The sequence below is a fragment of the Cervus elaphus genome, chromosome 19 (assembly GCF_910594005.1).
Source record: "Cervus elaphus chromosome 19, mCerEla1.1, whole genome shotgun sequence".
In the NCBI taxonomy this organism is placed as follows: Eukaryota; Metazoa; Chordata; class Mammalia; order Artiodactyla; family Cervidae; genus Cervus; species Cervus elaphus.
In genome coordinates this window covers 59044807-59067953 of record NC_057833.1, presented here as the reverse complement: position 1 = coordinate 59067953, position 23147 = coordinate 59044807, and the positions used below count along the sequence as shown (strand labels likewise).

The following is a 23147-nucleotide window of genomic DNA, read 5'->3' as shown; positions in this document are numbered from 1 at the left end:
GACTACTGATGTTGGATCACTCCAAGAAGTATCTTCAATGTAGCTTCAAAAATTTACCTTCTCTCTAAATCTAGGTTTATTTCATGGGACAATTATAAGGTGTCTTTCAAGAAAGTAACTGAGAATAATGCCTCACGTTTAATTGGGCATTTAGACTTGAGAAGTAATTCAGTCTAAGACTTTACCATAATACCATATCTATTGTCATAGATATCCATGACAATATAAAAGACCTTAAGAACTCCAGCATTTTGTTTGCTACATAGATTTAGGGTGTGGCAAATAAAGTATTAACACTTCATGAGATAGCAGCTCAATTTTTACTAATTTCTGGCATGTACATTAAGCTATTTTGCAGGAAAAATGTAATAAATTGAAGTATAGTTTAACTCCCATTTCCCCAAACACTTAGCCTCCTCTTACCATCTTTCCTAAAGTATTTCTTTGATCCTTGGAAAATCAGTGAAAAAAAGCAGGACTTTGTGTATTAATAAATGATATATTAATAGCATACTGGGATTCCCTTTCCTGATACTATTAGAGATTAATTATGGCTTTCCTAATCCAACCTTAGTATTAGACAGGTAAATTTTATTAGTTAAAATGAGCACCATAAATTCACAATGTAACTTATCTGGTACATTCCTTCTACTTTAGTTTGAAAATATGCTGTTCGGGGCTGAATGGCTCAAATATAATCAGGTTTTATTTTTAGAGAAGCAAACTCTATACTTGTATGTGACCCCATCAACAATTAACTATGTCCTAATGGAATTAATACAGCATATGAGTTCAGAATTGGGTAAATGAGAAGAGGAAGGGAGAATGAAACTCATTCACTCCCTTACTAGGTTCTGCAAAATAGCTTCCTTATTCCCACAATGTGACATTTCTCTTCCTTATTTCCAGCATAGTTAAGGTCAGTAGCCCTAAAAATCTTCTACATAGAGATTTACATGTTTCCCCTAAAAACATAAAGATGAGCTTGTGGTAAAAAAATAAATAAATAAAATAATGATGTCTCCTGCTAAATTGTAGTGTCAAGATGGAACAGTTACCAAGCAAAATTTTGAAGATTTAGTCACACTTCATGCTACCTTTCTATTCTTGTCTGCTTCACAGATTTGAGGATGGGGGTCACAGCTAGTTTATCCCTTTTGGTTAGAAAGCCTTTCCAGATGAGGTCATCATTTTCATTACTCTGTTTCTTTCTCTCTCACTAGAGTGTCTTTCTAAAGGCAACAGAGGACCTCTTTAGTGAAATATTGATGGCAGGGGATGCCTAGAATGATTAAAAGACACAAAGCTTTCCCATAGCACTTGTTCTTTTTTCTGTAAGGAGATGAGGTAATATATAATCTCCTTCCTATATTACTACCACAAGGGCAATTTGTGGGAGGAAGAGATGGATTTCTGGGAGTAAAATCCTATTGCATGGCCAGGGCTATTTTCAGAAGGGCTTATCTTCAATATCCTCATTTCAGAATTGGTCTCTTTGCTCAGAGCAGTAACTTGGGCAACACTGAGAACCCCTATCTTCAAGGCAGGATTGAAAGTTATTTACTTGTTGTTGGAATATCTGATGAAGAAAAAGGAAGATGCAAAAACAAGTGATTCTGCTAAAATAAGGCGATATATATGAATAAATGTCACATCCTTCCACTATTTCCCATGTGGTTTGTGTCTCATACCTCTATTTACTCTTTTGCTCTGCTGTTTCTACCACTGGGCCGCCCACATGTGTCATCTAGACAGACAACTAGTTTGCTCATACATAATTAAATAGTCTCTAGTGGCAGTAGATCTTTTTATCTTTTTAATACCTCAATACTTGCTTCAAGTAGGAACAGTTACAGAGAACCTTACCATGTGTCTGATTCTTTGTGACCCTGTGGACCATAGCCCACCAGGCAGCTCTGTTCATAGAATTTTCCAGGGAAGAATACTGGAGTGGGCTGCCATTTCCTCTTTCAGCGGATCTTCCCAACCCAGGGATTGAACCTGCATCTCCTGTGGCTCCTGTACTGGCAGGCAGATTCTTTATCACTGCACCACCTGGGAAGGCTGAACCTTACTGTAGGACATGGAATTTGCCCTTGCCAAAGATATCACTACACATGTAAATTAGAAACTAATCATTACTTCCTTTCCGGATACAGTGCCAGCTTTGCCTCAGAGTTTATGTTGAAATATACATTTTTATGAAATATTTTTCACTGCAGTCAGCATCAATTTAGGAGTATCAAACATTGATTCCCAGTCCTCTCATACCTCAAAACCAAAGAGAGGGAGGAGCTGAAAAGCGTAATTGACAAAGACCTGGATTTTCTTACATTTTAAGAGGCCAATTGTATTTGTAAATTCCTGATTAAAAAACCTGATAATTGTCAGTGCCAGACTATTCCTGGACTTCTTCATCATATACTTTTCCCTAAAGTCTCTCAAAGAACTGAAAGGCTTCCAGAGATTAAAATAAACTTGACAATCATGTTGCAACTCAAACAGATCCTGATTCTTTTCGTCACTTTTTAATTCATTGCAGATGGTGTAAATGGGATGTTTACTGGCTGGCAGGTAATGAGTCTTGCTGTAGATAATAGTGATGGACGGGCTCTCATGCCTGTTGACAGCCCAGCATCTCAGCTGCTGTATATGGCTATCACCTATTGCTTGGTAGCACACACAATATCGTGATAGGATGCAAAGTCAAGTCCATTTCTCTCAATAGAAACGATTATTGGTACCTCTGAATCTCACTAGTCACATATGAGTTGCACTGATTTCATCCTCACTGTCCACATGGGTAGACAGTCTAAGATGTGATCTAATGTCTACTGCTCAAAAAGGAAAATGTAATCTGTTTAAACATCCAAACACTCTTCTTCCCAGGTACTGCCATTCATCACAACTGTCAGTGCTTCTGTGGAAGAGTAATGACCCTCAGGCATAGGATAATGCTCCATAGGGACCTTACGAATGCCACTGCCAAGCACAGAAATTGATCGGTTTTCAGTGGAGCTGGTATGTGCATCATGAAAGACCTACACTTACTCACTAAATTACAAGTGGCTGTTTACTCCTTATACAATAAAGCCTGGGTTAGGGAGCCACAGACCCTGCTGACTTTAATTGTCCCAAACATGTGAGCACTAGATTTGGGCCTGTCAGTGAGATAGATTTAAACAGCTTGAAACTGAAAGTTGGATCAGAGTCATTCAAAAATGCATTGGGAAATATCGTAGGTACTGTTGCCTTCCATTCTTTTTTATTTTCCTTTTTTATCCTCTCCAGCTATGGAAGGTAACAACATCCCACTTTCCAATATAAACACAATTAAAAAAAAAACAGGGTAAGCATGCCTATGAAAAGTTAATTCTTTGTTTACTTCCTGTGGGTTTCCCTCCATTTCTGGATTGCTCATGCATTGTTTCTACAAAGTAGGATAAAGATGAACAGTTACATAGTATGAACTCGTGATTTTCAAAATATCTCCCAACAGCTCTATTTCCACATTCAACCTATATTGACCTTTTCCTTTAAATCCTCCCTACACTCCCAATCTCATCTACATTTACTATCAAATCTCCTTGGGAGATAGGCTAACTTGCACTCTATAAACTATTCATACCTTGGTAAATGCTCTATTATTTGAAAGTTTTATTCCAAATATATCTCTTCCTCAGTTAATATACCTTTAATTTTTAATTTCTGTTCAATCTTTTTTTGCCAATAACTTCAACAGTAGCAAACATTTAATGACTGTAGTTTATCTTTCAGTAAATAAGTTTTGGTAGTTCTATTACTAGCTCATGATATTTTTATGCTTTTCTTTTTTTTTAAGGGGGTAGAGATAGCCAAAACTGGAGGGAAAATAAAAGATATCATTCAGAATGTCACATGTATGTTAATTTACAAGACACTGGTTGGTCTTGCCTTGAAAATTGTTTTTCAATGTGTAGGTGGTGAATGGCTCAACATAAATGAACAAAGGAAATGAAATCCTTTACTCATATCAGCTCATTCCATTTTAAGAAAATTTACTATATAGTGAATGGGTCCTTAGGAAATCATTACAGTTAGGAGACCTCTTTCTACTTGAGAGTTCTCCGTTCCTTTTGGTAGTTCAGTGTTATGCCCAACTTAACTATACTTTTTGTGTTCACAATTTTCTGATTATTAATATCTCTAATGATGGGACTCAGACATTTTCCTGGGAAGAAAGACTTACAATTAGAGAGATCTTAATAATTAATGAAATATATCAGTGAGATAATGAAATTGGAAGCTCCAGGTATACTGCCAGAGATGAAGAAATCTTTTTGAGAATTAGGAATATGCTAGAAGACAAAAGATCAGATAGTGAACTGAGTTGAGTGAACTTTGATGTAAAGTGTCAGCTAGAAATGTCAATCCTGTTCAAGGCTGGATACAAAGGGACATTGTGTCACTGAGCAGAGAGGTATTAAGTTACCTGATTATCTTCTCTGGAAGAATGCATTATGGTTTAGACACTTTTATTACCTGAAAGATGTAGACAAATCAGGAAAGATTAACAACCAGTTTTTGTTTTTTTTTTTTTTTTAAATATGGAACGCTTCACGAATTTGCGTGTCATCCTTGCGCAGGGGCCATGCTAATCTTCTCTGTATCGTTCCAATTTTAGTATATGTGCTGCCGAAGCGAGCACTTAGGTAGCAGATGAACTAGTCTGAATAGCACTGGTTGTTAAAAGTTCTGTATTCTCTTCCCAGCTTTGATATGCTCTCACATGGGAATAGTCATTCCTGAAATTTAGATAGGATAATTTATATTCTGTTCCCCAGAGAAAGGGCAGTTTGGGAACTGAAGGGGGGGAAGGGTTTAAAATAGCAGGAAGACCTGGGCAGCAGAAGGGCAGGAAGTTCTATTATAAGATTTTTAACTTTAATTAAAACAACAAAACAACAACAACCATTTTGTTAAGCTTTCATTTAAATAAGCTCAGTACATTTAGTATGTGCAATATGTCTTTCATATTTAGTACCTAATTGTTTTTGGTACATGGAATAATATTATTCCATAATACTAAACTATTATGTGTGTGTTTCCCTGGAAATGTAATTTACAAGGTCATTCTAGAAACTTTGATTATGAAATTCAATATCACTTTCAGCTAGTTACCCTTAATTCTAGTGTAGCTTTCTCATCTCTTTACACACACCCTGAAGCTGTAACCTCTGGTTTTATAGGAACATCCCATTGGAAAAGGCTCCTGTTCCTTGCCTTCTGAATTATTTTCTAGATATATTTTCAAATACGATTGCCTATCTTACCAATTAACACCAGTTATGAATATTACTGAGAAATGATTCATATAATTTTCTAGTTAATTAGTGAAAATAAGTTGTCCAGAAGCTAACAATAAATTACCATTTTCACACAGGCCATTATTCCTGGGTATCTTTATTATGATTTACCATTTATTAAAGGGTTTCTATTGGCTGACAAAGTATAATAGAGCTAAATTTCTTTCAAGGAATGAGGATGACTCACTAACATCCCAATACATTGTACTAATACCTATCCCAGGACTTCATCTTTTAATTCTATTGGGAAACACCTATAAACATAACATTCTTTCTTTTCTGATGTTCATTCAAATTACATTACATTTGTCCCTAAACACTGTAGTAATCTTCTCTGTAGACTACTTTGAGAGGTAGAGTGGTGAAGAATCAGGACATTTCAATTCACATTTAAAAGTAGCAGAAGAAGAGTTTAGATGACAAGTTATTTTAGGCAAGTTTTAGGAGAAGAGGCAGACTTATGATGACCCTTAGTAAAATAAGCCCAAGCTCTCAATCACTCCCTTACCTATTGAGGTGCTCAGTTGCTGGTGACTTTCTCAGTTACTTTAACGATCTTCTCCCCACCAAATAACTCTGCTTTATTTTCAAACATTGTTGGACTGTGTTCACATTTCCTTTTCCTCTTCCTCTAAGGAAGAATGTTTTTAGGCCAAAATAATCCTTGAATAGACCAAAGTCGGGAATGCTATACATCATAAGTCAGTTTCAGCTCTCTTGGCTACTCAACGTAAGATATCGCAAAATCTCCATGAAGTAATATATTACACTGTCATGAGATTATTTCCTATCTTCAGTTTCGGAAATTTTCTTAACTATTAGTGGGAATTACTTCTCTTCTTGCTCTCCTACTCTTCATTATCTCTATACAGCAAAGACAGTGATTTCCTCAAATGTGAAATCAACTCCTGTTACATAAATCTCCAATAGCAGCCCACCACCATGAGACTAAAATTCAAACTTCTCACTTTGAAGCCTGCATAATCTGGTTTCCAACTTCTTTTCTGATCACATCTCCAATATATTTCTCCTTATTCCCTGACCTTATTTCATAATTCACATGCCTAACTCACTTTAGGCTCAGAGTTTTTGCTGTTGCTATTCCAATTTCCTCCAGATCTTCCCATGACTGGTTTCTAACATCACTTGAGTCTCAGCCCGAGGCCATCTTTGTACACACTATATCTGTTAGGTTATACTGTTACTTTCTTCATTTCACTTATCAGTGTGTGCTAGTATGTCTACATATTTATTAACTATTTCCCCTAACTAGAACATTCCATGAGGAAAGAAGACCTATAAGTCTAGGTCACTATTATATTTCCAATGCCTAGAATAGTAGGGGCTCAATAAATATTTGCTGAATGAATGAGTAAAAGGGTGACCGAACAATAACAGAATGAATACTGGAGTGTGCTTTTCATCCCAATGGTTCTTTAAATGAACCTCAAATGCTTAAGAAACAAAAACGCACTTTCCTAGCACATTAGCATCAAAATTGCTAATTTTACTAATTAAAAGACTAGGCCTCAATGTACATTAATGACTGGTACAAAATCATGTGACAAATAAGGATTTCACAATTCTGATCTCAAATTATGTCAGGTGAATTAGTACCAAAGTGTTTTTCTTAGAAGAAAGTGTAAACCAGGGGTAATTAATCTGAGGTCCAACATTAAGCTTTAGGTGGTCTGTGAATCCTCTGAAAAGGTATTATGTCATCTTTTGGGGAGAGGGTCCACAGCTTTCACCAAAATTTCAAAGGAAGTCATAAGTGGGAGGAGGCTAGGAATCCTTTCAAGCAATAGCATTGTAAAGCACTATGCTATCCCACCCCTTCCTCCATGATAGTGCTATTCTGTTCTTTTGAATACAAAGTGCTAGGTAGCAAGTTTCAACCACTGCCTATTTGAGTGTTTTTTTCATACTCATTGTCTGTTTCTATTAGGTAAAGCTCACTTTGCCCTACAGCATTCTTACAGTTTTAAGATTGACACTTTTTGGAAAGAGATACATGCCTACATCCTCAATTCTGCTAAAATACCTTTGACCAGTTGGGATTCAATCTCATTTTCACCTGAATATGTTATATACAATCATTTTGAAATTCTCTGGCATTTATTAATTACAAAATTTGGGGAAAAATTTAATCCAAGTCCTAGAAGGTTCAAATGAAATAACACTGGGGAAAAAATAACATAATAGCAAAATAAAACAAACAAAAAACTGGGTGTGCTAAACCATATGAAATTGCTGTTTCTGTAAGTCAAAATGGTTGAATATTGGCAAAGTGAAATGGTTCAACTCGTGGGTTGTTAACTGCTATTGTTGTTAGAAAAATGATTCTTACTCTCCAATTCTCCCTTCCTGTAAACATTTCTACTCAGGTGAAATGCATTGCGGGTAACTGGTGCTAGGGGGTGGGGTTGAATTTGCCCATTATTTTAATTCATAATGCATAGGCTTTTTAAATTCTTACCATAGCAGGTACCTCCAACTGACAGAGAGCCTGGAGAATAGGTCTTTAAAAAACTAAATTCATAGAGGCTTATTTTTCTCATACCCAAATGCACTTTTAACTGGAAAAGTTTTAAATGGATGTCAAATCCATGGAGCAAGCTCATGGGGACCATATTTGTTTCCTATTGTTGCTATAACTAAGTATCACAATGTTAATGTCTCAAACAAATCTGTTAGAGTTTTGGATGTCAGAAATCCTTAAATCAAGGTGTCAGTGGATCGCATCTTTCTGGAGATTCTAAGACAGAATCCCTCTCCTTGTCTTTTCCAGCTTCTAGAGACAGGCTGCACCCCTTGGCTCATGGTCCCTTCCTCCACCTTCAAAGCCAGCAGTCTAGCATCTTCAAATCGCTACCCACCGCTCTCTGATTCTGCTTCCTTTGTCATATGTCCTTCTCTGACTCTGACCCTCATTCCTCCTTCTTTCTTTTACAAAAACACCTGAGATTACTTTAGCCCTATCCAGAATCCAAGGTAATCTTCCAATTTCAAGATTCTAATTTACTCACATCTGCAAAGTCCCTCTTGCTATTTAAGGCAATCTATTCACAGGTTCTGAGGATTAGGACATGGGCCTCTTTAGAGAGGTCTTCCCTGGTGGCTCAGCAGTAAAAATCTGCTTATAATGCAGGAGACATAGGTGACACAGGTTTGATCCCTGGCTTGGGAAGAGTCCCCTGGAAGAGGGCATGGCAACCCACTCCAATATTCTTGCCTGGAAAATCCAACGGACAGTGGAGTCTGGTGGGCTACAGTCCATGGGGTTGCAAAGAGTCAGACATGGCTGAAGTGACTAAGTACTCATGCCTGCTCTTTGGGGAACAGGTCGATTATTCTATTGCTGGGTTCAAAATATTCCAGGACTCAAATTGCAAGCAAGATAGTATCATATTTCTTTATAGCTGCATAGAAAATTTTACATATACCTGCTTATAATTTTTAAAGACACAGAAACTTAACTCTCCAGCCTCACTTTTGGCACACGTGTATGGAAATCATAGTTTACATTTTGGTTTGTAGGGTCTTACAAACTAAACCTAGTTTCAGTTAATCCTACTTATATTCTAACTTGTCCTTTCTGCCGAATTCATACTGCTATCTCTAGCCAAAGAATTTTTAATACGGTAAGTTCTTTCAGTAGTACCTTCTATTAACTCTAAAAACAGATTTTTTTAACCAAGAACAAACCAGGACAGATTCCCACACTTGCCATCATATCTTTCTTGTGCCCTGCCTTCAGGCACTGTATACAATCTGTCTGAATAAGCTAACCAACATTTACAGATGTTAACACATGACTGTTGTTCAGTTGCTGTGTTGTATCCGACCCTTTGTGACTCCATGGACTGCAGCACATCAGGCTTCCCTGTCTTTTACTATCTCCCAGAGTTTGCAGGTGTTAATGTATGATTCTACCATGAGAAATTTCCTCCCTCTGGTCCTTGCTTGGATAAACTTAACTCAGATGACTTCCTTCTTATCTCACCTAAAAGACCTGTCTCCCTGACCTGCATTTCGCCCATTCCACTATCGCAGTGAACACTAGCCCTTAAACATTCCAGCCTCATCAGCACAGGCCCGTCATGACAGCATAATATCCTTGTCCTGCTAGAAACTATTCAGCATCCAGAGGACCATCTTTATGCTGATAACACTAAAATATAAAATAATGCCAACAGCTGGTGCTACAAATGGCTTTTAAAAACGATGTTCATTCACTAAAATTCCTCTTGCTACTTTTGACATGAAACACGCAGTCTCTAATTATTCTGATCAAGACGGTGAAATACAAAAACAAACTTTAATTGTGTTTAACAGATATTTAATCAGGACTCACTGAACTACAGATTAAAGCTGAAATTCATAAACCATAATTACCCGATTGTCGCAATCTTTTGGTCCACATTCTCCTTCCGTCTGGGCGTCTGGCACCTTGCCCCGAATTTCTTTTACTGTCTTCTCAGCTTCGTTACTGTTCATGTTTTCCAGCAGAGATTTAGCACAGATTACAAAATATCTGTTCTTGGCAACTTTCTTCATTAGCTTTTTTTCCCCCTTGCAAAAAAGTTTATTTTTTTTTTTTCCTACCAGAGTAGCTGGAACAGGCATACGTTTAGGGTGCTTTGGTGACACAAACTAATTATATAGTTATCAGGAGATAATAAGGCAGTGATAACGAGAGTTACTAGTGCTACCACAGAGGTATCATGCAATTTCTCCAGGATGCCATGCGGTGTGTCCCAGTCACCATGTAATTACCTCATGTCACGACCCCATTGTTTTATGGAAAATGCTTATCTTACCCTAACAAAACCTTTTCTGCCACATTTGGTAAAAAAAGTGTAACTCAAAGTTCTTATTTCCAGTACCACTTATTCCCAATAAGATGCTATCTTGCAAATTTAAGAGAAACACCTGTCCTCTCCTGAAAATTTGCTTATACATGGAGCAAATGGAGCAGTTCTGTTTTCTTCTGCTTTATTTAACCCAGGTGGGAGAAGTAACTACCAACAATACATACATCTTTCTCTTCTGTTTTTTCTTTTTTTTAAAAAACAACAAAAAATCCCCCACAAACAAACAGAAAACACCAAAAGAAGAAAAAAAAGACCCAACCTCACCCTATTTACTTAGGATTCGTTTAGTCTGGCACTTCCCCCCTACTCTTCCCTTTCAAATCTCAGTCACTCACATTTGTTTTTTCCTTAGAATTATGGTGTAAATCATTCTTAACAAGCTAGCTTGAAACATGTCTCAGTAGAAACACATAACGCCACGTAATTGAAACATGGAACTGTGAGCTTGAAACTCTTTCTATTTTTTTGGGCCTCTCTTCAGAAGGACATGCCGAGTTTTCCTCACAGTGCCATAACCCCTGTGTCACACAGTTAGGATAACATCACAGACCAAGGCAAGAGGATAAAGAGAAGGCGCTGGCAAAAGAAGAGGTGGGTGGTTCCTTTATTCCCCCTAGTTGAGCAGACACCCCTATGAGGCAAGGATTGTAGTTACTACTTATTTATCTCAAGTCGATGGCTTGAAGTTTGACCTCACCAAGACCTCTGGATATGACATCCCACCTGAGAGTTCCAGTTTAAAACAGGATAGAGTGGCTTACTTTACAGCACAGATGAAAGCTGTTTCCAATTCTGCTTTTATTAGTCATCTCCCAGTCTGATCGCTTCCCATTCAACTGTACACTTAACTCAAGTTGGGGTCAAAATCACCCCCAGATTTAGAAGGGCCAGAAAAATGCCATCCCATCCTAGAGCATTGTTCTTCAATCACACAGTTCCTCTAAATATAGTTGATGGCCTTTGAGATGCAAAATGCATCACCTAAATGTAGTAGAGGTCCCTTTCACTGCATTGCCAAATCTATTTAGCAGAATCTTCCTGGAATAATCTGTCCCTAGACCTGGGGATGCGCAGTGATTTTAAGCATTTTAAGCTAACGATAATGGTTAGTGCTGAGAACAGATGTACCTGGCTGTGATGTGATCTATTCCAGTAGGCTTTTATGAGCTGTTCATTCCTATTGACTTAGCATTTTATGTCTCTGCTTTTGCCTGGTGTGATGGTTATGTAGGGGTGTCGTGTGTGTATTTTCCTGATGTGTGATGGCAGCATGGGGGGCTGTGTGTATTTTTTCAGTGCAATGGCTACACAGGGTGTTGTGTGTGTGTTTGCCTGGAGTTATAGCTGCACGTGTTATTGTGTGACTCTCCCCCCACCCCCTGACTTGATGCCTGCTGGCAGGGTCCTATGTGTATCTTTTTCTTAGTGCGATGGTTGTACTCATTGCCCTGCTAATGATGGACATTTCTAGCGATTATCTATCTACAGGGTCCTGGGGAAAGAACTGCAGTAAAATCAATAAACGGTTCTAGACAGAGCCTTGTAAACATGAAATGACACCCCTGCATAAATGCCTTTTCCTACCATAGCATGTTAAATCCAAGTGCTGTTACCTTATTGGCATTGGGATAAAATTTCTATGGTCTCTCCATCTCTTCCATATATTGCAATCGTTTGGGGGAATTTGAGATTACTGCTGGTTGGAGGGCTTTTACACATGAATCTGTCTAATGACATTTTTCACTACATTGTCCTACGCATCACCTCTTATACTCCATCCTGCCTTGCTCTGGTATAATAGCTGATACTCTGAAAGTGAACATGCCTTTTATTTATTCCTGCAGTCTCATCAGGCCCTCCCCACATGCCCACTACATCACACACACACACACACACACACACACACACACACACACACACACACACACACACACACACACACACAGAGCGCCCCCTCCTTTATTGCTCTCTAGTCTCTGTATCCCTCCTGTGTTCACCAAATGGAACTGACAAAGCAAAGAACCAATGAGGTTAAAGTCTTTTGAAATCCCTGGAATACAGATGAGCTGGGAGGCATCTGGAAACAAAACCAGACACTTGAAATCAAAGAGACAAGTAAATTACTATCCTAATCTAGGAAGAATAACTAAAGGTGTCAGTGGGGTTCCATTGATAGCACTTGGCCCTGAGCCAGAATGCCAAGGGTTCAAACTCCACACCAGTTTTGGGCTCAGGCCCAAGACTTGACACCGCAGGGTGCAGCAGCATGTGCAGCAGTGTTAAAGGTGTCAGCCTTCTGCAGAGAGGTTAAGTCCAAGTCCTTCTGCCTGTTTGTCATTATACCCCAGAGGGATGCAGAGATAACCCTCGCTTCCTCTTCAGTGCCTTTCTCAACAGGACAGACTGTGGGGGAGCCAGTGCTCAGCAGCAGTATTTACTAATATCAGTAATGTACAATTAGTGAAATGCCCCTTTTCTGATAAGGCTGCTTGAAGAAATAAAGTATGTGCAAGAATATCCAATTGCCTCCCCCCTTCTCCCTCCAAAAAACCTGATGGTTTTCCTAAAGATTCTTCCATCAATGCAAAGAGCTAAGTTTGGAAACCTAAAACCACGTGTCTAAATGAAAGGAAATGTTTTCATTGGAACAGCTTACATGTCTGGTACGCTTGCATAAAAACTATTGCATAGCATTTTAGAGCTAAAATTGCTATAAAATGCTTAATACAGTAAGAATAATTATGAGATTTTGCACGCACAGCTGGTATACAACTAAAGTCTCAGCCACAAATTCAGTGAGGCATGGGAAAACCATTTATAAAAATTCCTGGTATGCCAATTTAACTCACCATCAACAGCCCATCAACACTTCTCCATTCTTTAGGTGGAGAGGGAAGATATTTACCTACCGAAAGCTTTATTTCTCCTTTTATGGCTGTCATTAATACTGGATTCAAGGAATTCTAGTCGTTACTTGACAGTGGCAATATAAATAAATTTTAATAGGACACAACTGACCTGAACACAAAGCTTTTCCATTGAGCACAGTAGGGACAAATACAGTAAACAATGAACCAGAGACCAAACTATTAAGTTTGGCTGCAGAACCATCCCCTCTTGTCCTTCCTCTTTCTTCTATTCCTTTACCTCTTCTCATCTCCCCTCTCCTTTTCTAAGATTCAAATCCTTGAGTGACTTCCTAGGTACTCTGAACGCCTCTGGTCACAGCCCACCTGGCCTTGCCTTCTCCTGGATAACACCCCAAGGACAGAACTCTACTCTCTCCTCAAATTATAATGGTTCTTTCTTCTCCATTCCCTTCAACATCAGCTAACAATTATTTAAAAAGGAGCTAAGTAATTTGGATGAGCTGTTAATGGTTAATAATAACTCAATAAAGATTATTTCTTGATAAAAATTGAATTAAAAGATAAGGAAGAATCTCTTTATTGCGGCTTTATAGGGTCTATGGAAAATGCCATAATAGATGAGATGACTGTCATCAGAGGCATTGCTGAATGCTTCCTTGCCATGGCCTTGGTCATAGAAAGAGAAGCCACAGTGGATATATAGGAACCCTCTGGGAGATAGTGGGGGACACAAAGGCAGCGCAGTACAAGATAAAATGAACTGGACCAGAGTCAGGAAATCAAAGTTTGAATATCAACAAACCTTGCCAACATGTGTTTGAGTAAGTCATTATATTCTCTTAGCTGAGCAATGAGGCCCTTGGATTAGAAAATCTCCATGGCTCTATCTAGCTCTGAAGTGAAGGGTGTGCCATGGCTCTCTGACTGAAGATCAGTTACTGCTCCTAGTTTAGCTGCTTCCTCCAGCTAAGAATTAGTGGCTCTGAGTATAAACGGCTGATATTCCACATGGAGCCATCTAACTGAGGGAGTACTGATGTCCATAAGTCTTAAGCTCTTTGCCTTCTACCTGCATATGTGACTTCTGAGTTAGCTCCTCGAGGTTATTTTCTTAGCATTTTGTTTTTCCCTGTTTCAACAAACACTTAATGAATATTCTCTATATATGAAACACAGAACTAGTCATTGAAGACAAGGCAGAACAGGACACCATCTATGTTTCCTAAGAAGCCCAAATGAGTCTACTATTCTTGTCCATTCTCTCTATTTCCCCTTCACTTCTGTGCATTACCATGTATATTTCTAAAACTATGAATGTAGTATAGAAAAAAATAAGGGGAATTAAACTTCTCTAATCTGTGCCCAGTTCAAAGTGCTGTTTATCATCAGCAAAAGACTATGATAATAATTGAGATTAAAAATTACAGTCATTCTTGGAGAAGGCAATGGCAACCCACTCCAGTACTCTTGCCTGGAGAATCCCAGGGACGGCGGAGCCTGGTGGGCTGCCGTCTAAGGGGTCGCACAGAGTCGGACACGACTGAAGCGACTTAGCAGCAGCAGCAGTCTTCACACTGAGAGAGCACTACTTGAGAGAGCAATTGAAAAGTTTCCAAAATTTTGATTCAGTCTGAAGAAAGGAAGCTGGAACTGTCTGTTCTTGGTGCCTTGCAGAGAGACTCGCAGCAACTCTCCGTTAACAGCTTTCACGTGGCTTGGATGTACAACACATCCAAGGTGGCCACACCTGTGGTAGAGCTTGGTAAAAGACTGAAGATACATTGGTGCTTTGATGAAAAGGTCAGTTGGCTGGTCCTCTCTCGAAAAGCTTCTTTAGCCCCCAAAGCCAACTTTGTAACATATTTAAAACTGCTATTTTCGCTTATTTCTGGAATGTAAAAAAAAATGTATAAAATGAAATAGCGTATGCTTCCTGAATAAAAAGGAGCCAAAGTTGAAAAAAAAAAAAAAAAAAAAAAAAAAAAAAAATTACAGTCATTCAAATGTGCACTTCAACTGTACAAAGGGTATTTATCAACATGTATTTTGAGGTACATTAAGAACAGCAATTTGGGTGGCAAGACGATTATAAAGGCAAAACAATCCTTCTGGTAGTAATCCTGATAAAACTGTAGGATAAAATCAATGAATAGTCTCTGGAGAAGTAAGAATACAGAATATTTTTTTTAGTATTTTTTTCTTGTTAAGGATTTTAGGTTCTTATTCCTTCAAACTTTCTTCTTGAATTAATACTAGTAACTGCAACTTATTGAGTGCATATTAAATCATAAACACTTATAATATAATATTGCATGATAAGAAAATGATTCTGCAATATGGATATTATTACCCTCATTTTACAGATGCGAAAACTGAGGCTGAGGAGGGTGAAATAATTTGTCAAAGATAATACAGTGTGCAGAGGTGGGATTTAAACTTGGGTTTGTCTTTGTCTGTGAAACATAGTTCCATAAACATGTCTTGGTTCTGCCAAATCTATTCAAAAATAAATAATCCTGCTTGAATGCTTTGTTAACAAACAAGGAAAACAATCTTCATATTATTTCTTCACATTCATTCATTGCATTACATATAGTATGATGAAAACAGGAGATGGTTAAGGTTTTTCTAAGAGTTGGCTGCCTTTTCATATTTATTTGGACTGAGATGAATAATTAAATTTGGGGCTCTCGATCAAAGAATGAGCTATTTGCTGTCTGCATAAGTATTTGTCGTTAATTGATCAGACACGGATAAGGTGTGTTATTACAACTATATTTTGAGGTATGATTTACATTGTTCTACTGCATATTACCCTGTGCTGTTTTTCATTTTCCTGCACTTTGGACTTTTTGTTTTGTTTTTATGAATTTAGTCACAGTTGGTTGTGTTTTGAACTTTGTAAAAATGTAATTCTAAGAAAATTAAAAAAAGAAAAAGAAAATATTTTCAAAATGATGTCAAAATCAAATCTACCCCTCACTAATTTGATTTGTAGGAAATGGAGAGCGAAGTATTGTAAGCAGAATGCTTTTAAATACATCCTAATTACTTCAATGTGCAAATGCATTGACTAAATCAAAGCATGCATTTAACACTTTGCACTTCAATTGTGCTTATTCATCTAAGTTCTATAGATAGCAATTCCATTAAAAAAAAAAAGAGATAAACTTCACTATAGTTAGTCATTCTATAGTTACCTGGGGAAAACAATCATTCTTAAATTCAAGCTTACTTCTCAAGTCTGCTCACTTTTGGACTAATGCAGAAGATCATTAGTGCAAAGAATACAAAATAACAGATAATTAACTGCAGTTACTCAAGTTTTCCCAATTGATCCTATCTTTCTATTCTCTTCTGCTTTTAGTGGGTGAGGTGAGGGGTGGGAATAGTGAAGCCACACAGGATGAAGCAGACAGACTGAGTCCTGAGGAATGATGCCATGGACTGGAGGGAATCCACAATCGAGGCTGACATGGAATTATCATGCCAAGGTTACTTAGGGCTTGTCTGGAACCACCTGCATCGGAATCTCCTGAGGAATATGTTAAAAAGACATTTCAGAGTCTCACCCCAGAGCAACTAAACTGAATGAGTATCTCTTGAGGTGGAACTCAAAGATTTACATTTTAAACAAGCTTCCCAAGTAATTCTTATGCTACTGAAGCCTGAAAAGCACTGGCTTATGCAGTTCTCTGATTCTACATCCAGGGATAGCCCTGCTAGTATATCTTTGTTCCTTCTGTCCCAGTTGTCAAGATATATGTGCAAGTACAAATAGCTGACCTGGGAGGCATTAATGGTAGTGACAATAGCCCAAGGGCTTAGACAGTCATGTTTAATATGCATGATGTCATCTGATCCCTACAATAAGGATTGTGACTTAAGTATTATTACTATTCCCATCTTTCAGATGAGGAAACTGAGGTTCAGAGAGACGTAGTAATTTCTTGTTGTGAATGCCACACTGATTATTGCAAGAGCTCCCAAGTTTTAACTCTAGCTCTTAGCCTTGTGGAAAAATACGTTCTTGAAAGGTGTTTACTTCCAAAGATATTCATGATTTGGTGATAACATCATTGTAAAGGGTGTTAAGTACCTAAAATAAAATGATAACCTTACTGTAAAGGAGGTAAAGTGCCTAAATGCTAGTAAAATTGGTTATTTATTATAATATATAGAATGTGGGCATTTGTATTCAAGTAACTCTTCTCCTCTGTATTTTTATAATTACTAAAATCATCTAAACTAAATTGCTGATCTTTGATTAATTCATTCAACAATTATGCACTTTGCCAAAACCTGAGGTATAAAAGATAAATAGGACAAAGCCTCTGCCTTCACTAGGTTTACAGTTCAGAAAAAAGAGATGAACATGTATACAAATGGTTCTGGTTTACCTTGTAGTCAGTGGAGGCTTGAGTTGGAAAGAGAATTGTTCTTCTCTGGGCAGAAAGCAAAAAGGGTGTGGTCTGGAAATTTTTAGTTACTCTAGCACTTTGCCATTGGCCAGAGTGAAGAATTTTGATTTTTTAAGATTATAGTTTTACTTATATAGTTTTGTTAGAAAAAGGGCAGACTGAGTTACTTGTGTACTTTGGGCTGATAAAACTTTATGTGGTTTATTCTTTCTGGCATTCAACCGGGTTTCTTTTTTGGCTAAGTTCTGGGTACAAAGCCAAGTTAGTCACTGTGTTTATTCATTCCTGCATAAAGCAGCTGAAATTTTCCTTCTGAGATGGGTGCCTGATAAACGTTATCAGGAGTAGGTCATGCCACTCAATAAAAGTGACCTATAGATACATATTGGCTACGTCCTTTACTTTGTTTTCATCTGTTTCAGTTACTCAGAATGCTATTATTAGATTATGAAATTTTTACAATATGAGAAATTTAAAAGTTGAAAACAAAGAGTACTCAAGATTTCTTCCCTTGTGATAAGCTCATATACATGCAGATGTGACCTGAGCATATTAATGTCAGAGCTGATTGATGGACTAAAAAAATGAGGTTCTGGAATGTCAAAGCGCAGGCTGATAACCTAAGGCAAATGTTCAAGAATCCAAAAAAAAAAAGAAAGAAACTCTGGAAAACACTGAGCAATAGAAAGTATATGATATGATTTAGAAAATATATATCATATTTTAGATGATAAGATTCTAAAAATCGATATCTCAAGTACTTCAAAAGCTTAATAAATTGGAAAAGGAAGACATTTTAATCCCTTTATGAAGTGATAAATAATAGACATGTGTTCTTTTCTTAAGTTGAATTATTATCAGATTTGGAATTATTTTTATTTACATTATTTACTGTTTGCTTAAAATTTTTTACTTTTCTAATCATTAGAGTATTTTCAGAATATTTAGAAAATTTAAGAAAAAGAAGAAATAAAATATCACTTAATTCCATCATACAGAGGAGGTATTAGTATTATTTGCATTTTAATGTATTTCCTTTGATGTAACCAAATACTTTCATTCATTTTTCTATTGATAATTTGGGACCATGTTAAGTATACAAGTTTCTTTTGGATCAGGTATTTGCAGTTACAATGTTTCATGAACGTTTCCTAGTAAATTAATATTTAAAAATTAATAATTATGTAGTTAATAACTTTATACAAATAATATATACTTATGTTCCATAATTTGCTTAATAATTTCTTTGAATAAATATTTAAGATTTTCTCTTCTTTTACTTTTATAAATGACATTGTGATGAATAGGTCTTTGTATACAAATCTTTGTCTGAATTTTGGGTTCCTATAGATAGATTCTAGAAATTAAAAGACTGGGCCAAAAGATACATTTTTAAAGAAAGTTTCTTGATAATGTAATGCCTATTACTTCGCAGAATTTGGTGTCAACACATGAATCTCCACAATTATTATTATATGAATGACAGTTTTACTGTACATTTATCAGCATTAAAGGTTACTGTTTTTATAAATCATGTCTTTGAGTACTAGTGAGTTAAAATATTTTTTCATATGTTTATCAGACAATTGCATTTCCTCTTTCATAATTTTTCTTTTTATAATCTTTTAGATTTTTTTTGAATAAATACACATCTCGGTACCTTCTTATCTTTTGCTTACATTTCATTTCTGATGCTGTCACTGTACCCTAGACTCTCCTTACCTAATCCTGAACCTTGACATCATGTCTGCCTAGTCTGTAGTTCATATTTCTTCCATTCTGATCCATTCTGTATGTTGCTGCCTAACAGTACTTTTGAAAATACTGCTGTTGTCATATCAGTCCTGATTAAGATCCTACATTAACTCCCACTTATTATTTATCTATTAGCTAAATTCAACTGCCATCTTCAGGGGGAAATTAATCCCATTCTTGGTTATGTCCTTATGAATTCTGTTGATTAACATAGGTTATTGAGATACGGAACTTATATGTAGTTAACTTTTTATATCTGAGTATATATATATAGACACACACACCCAGTATTGAATACTAGATATGAGTGTTGAAAGGGGATTTCTAGGGTTTGAAGCCCAACTTTTTATGTTTATAAATGAAGAAACTAACTCAAAGAGTTCAATAAATTACTCAGAGTCATAGAGCTAGTTAAATGATCGAACTGGGACTAGAAACCAAGTCTTCTGATTCCTAGTTCAATGCCTTTAAATGGGGAATAATAAAAAAATCATTTGTATAATTTAAAGAATAGAAACAGCTAGGAAACCCATTTAATTTCAATTTGTTCTTATGTACAAAAGATTGTTAAAATCATGTCACATAGAAGGCTTGAGTGTTCTTATAAACACGAATAATATACTTATAAATTGATCAAATATGTCATTAAAATTTTCATAAAATTTGCACATCAGCAAATGACCCAGTTTATACTAGTTTGCTTTCTTCTTGTTAATCTACATTGTTTTATTTAATCTGCTTTGCTACAATAGAAGCATGGTGTTTTTATTCTAGCATGTTGCAGATCATCATTAAGTTTCTTGCTAATATCTAGTGGTATTCAATGGAAAATCCAATTTTCCTAGCAACTTCTATAAAGAATTTCTTCTGACAATAATTGGGGATTATAAGAACTACCCTAAAAAGAACTACATTGATGTGCCTCTATTTAAATAGTAAACAACACAAACTATTTTGTAGGAGAATGGGCTGTGAGACTGGGAGTTGCCAAATATACTAATTATTTAGAGGGATAGGGTAGGGCAGAAGGGGTAGATGTGGGAATAGCTATGACTTGAACTAACTTGGATAGAAGCTCATTGATTGTAAAGGGTTGATTTAAAAGCATGTGTTTGCCCAACTTAAGTATTGACAGAAAAAGTATTTATTAAATCATATGGCAGTTAAACAGTTACAATATCCAATGTTTAAATGAATAGGTGGGGTCATCCGGTGCTAGAGGGACACTAAAGAGATCTTAGCTATGTTTTCTTTCTCTGTGTGCATGTGTGTGCACACAAAATAGGCCTATTCATTTCATACTTGACACACATTTTTAAGCACCTACCAGAAGCTCTCTATTACTGAAGAAATGATCCAGCTTTTTGTGATTATCCTCTCCACAGCTATCTCACAGAGATGGATAATAATCTATACCTGACTAATGCATTATAACAAAAACTGAGAAAGTGGGTAGGTGGAGAGGAATGAAGCGGCACCCTAAATTTCTCATTTCATGCAGCATATGATTTCTTTAATAGCAATAATTAAAAAATAGCCTGAATGTTTTAAAAAATAACTGCTATTTTGTCTAATATTATTTTTTAGTATTTATTTTATCTACTATTACATCTACTACTAATTATATATACTATTTATTATTTTCTAGTATTCTTCATTATTAGAAGAATAAACTTTGCTTTAAAACTTCTAAATTGCTATACTGATAAGAAACAAATAAAATAGTCATATACCATAAGAGGAACAGAGAGAGAACCAAGGAGGCAGAATAACATAGAAAATACTCATTTTTTACAACAATAAATATTAAGTCAATTAATTTATTATTAAAATAAAAACCATAACATAGGCTTACAATTCCACAAAATCTAACCATACAGCAGTACTTTAAGAATACTAGTTCTGTAGTGGAGAAAACTGAATTTAAATATTACTTCTGCATTTACTAGTCATCACCTCTTTCCTAAGGAGAAATTTACTTAGCTTATTTATATAAATTTCCTAGTTTATAAAACATGAATGAAAGTAACTGACTATATAGAGAGGGTTGAATAAAACAATATCTATAAAGTTCAGTGCCCAGCACCACTAAATAATCAATAATAATAGATACTATTTGTAATATTTGTTTTAAAATGGTGTATCTAAATGAAAGAGAGGTAAAAATCAAAGAAGCATTATACAAGATATACTGATAAGTGAAAAAACTGATACAATACAAAATGAAAAAATCTAAAGAGGCAGAGTGAGACTTAAAAAGAAGAAAGTAACCATTTCTGCAAAGAAACTAAAAGCAATGAGGAGGGCTGAAGCCATAAGCCTACTGAAATCCGGATAGAGAAGCACACAGAGGTGGCTGGGAATCTAGGTCTTTGGAGTAATGGGGCCCAAAATGTTCCATATGAAATGGTGGACCTGAGTCTGTTTTGCTACTTCAACAAGAGGATGTAAAAAATATGGCCATGTACTGCCTGGGGCAATATCTTATACAGAGCTGCAGGCACTAAAAGGGGAAGGATTAAGGTATAGATTCAGTCTCATGATCAAATATTCTTAAAGGTAAGCTAAAGACACCATTATAAGATTTGGATTGGGACTAGAAAGCCAGGAATGCGGATAGAGGCAACTGGAAAACCATCAGTCAAGGAGGTATGAAAAAATTAAAAGAGAGAGAGAGAGTGCCAAGAGGCAAGACAAAAAAGCCTTATGACCAACATTAACCTACAAAACAAAATTCTAAAACACAGCAAGGGAAGTTCATTTCTAGGTATTTTATTCTTTTGATGTGATGGTAAATGGAATTGTTCCTTAATTTCTCTTTCTGATCCTTTGTTATTAGTCTATAGGAATGCAAAACAACCACAAAATTAATAACTGGAATATTCACTCCAGATAAATTTGATTTTATAGAATTGTCTGATAATGATTTCAAAATGAGTATATTTGCAATGTTCAGAGATAAGTAAGACTCGTGTAAAAAGAACAAGAAATTACTGAATAAGAATAGACAACAATAAGAAAAGAATAGGTGCAGAAAATAAATCAAAAATCTTAAAAGTGAAAAATAAAAGTACACATAAAAATACAATAGGTAAGATAATTTAAGACTGGGCAATTTTAAGGAGAGGATTAAGTGAGTTGGAAAGTGATATTAGGGAATTCACTCAGAAAAAAAAAATCACAGAAAGTAAAATATGTTTTAGGAAAATGAAAGAGCAGCTGACATATGGTAAATTGACAGGGAAACACCGATAGATAGCTATTAATATTATAAGAATCCCAGAAAAATAAAATAAAGGTAATGAAAAAGAAACAACAGAAGAAAAAAAATACCGAGAATTTTCCAGAATTAGAGTCTTGAAATTAGAAAATATATCCCTGGTTCATGACTGATAATTTAAAATAAATCCACATTGAGACACATTTCAGAGAAACAACAGATAGTAAGGATATATAAAAACTCTAAGAAGTTACCAGAGGGAAAAGGCCAAGTACTTAAAAATAATTGAAAAATAGATTGATAGTAGACTTGTCTTATGTAATGATAGTTAACAGAACAACAGTCTAAGATGTAGTTGAGAAATACCTTCAAATGCTACACAAAAAACCCAGATAATTGTTATTTAAAAGATAAAGACATTTTTAGACATACATAGTAGAGAAGGCAATGGCAACCTACTCCAGTGTTATTGCCTGGAGAATCCCAGGGACAGGGGAGCCTGGTGGGCTGCCGTCTATGGGGTCGCACAGAGTCGGACACGACTGAAGCGACTTAGCAGCAGCAGCAGCAGTGTGCCACCCAGGGCCCTCCCTGGAGGATTATGAAAAGATGTAATTCAACAAGAAGGAAAGTAAATCCAGAAAGGAAGCTATAGGATC

The 23147-nt window shown here is 36.2% G+C and overlaps 1 protein-coding gene and 1 non-coding gene across 37 annotated transcripts in view; both read right to left on the bottom strand.

Moving 5' to 3' along the window:
- The window catches only part of ZBTB20 (zinc finger and BTB domain containing 20), an 848937-nt gene that overhangs the window by 224646 nt on the left and 601144 nt on the right, over positions 1-23147 (bottom strand). The gene's annotated exons all lie outside the window — the stretch shown is intronic.
- Positions 4581-4687, bottom strand: LOC122676188. Its single transcript, XR_006335473.1, has one exon. It is a non-coding gene; the product is annotated as a U6 spliceosomal RNA (small nuclear RNA).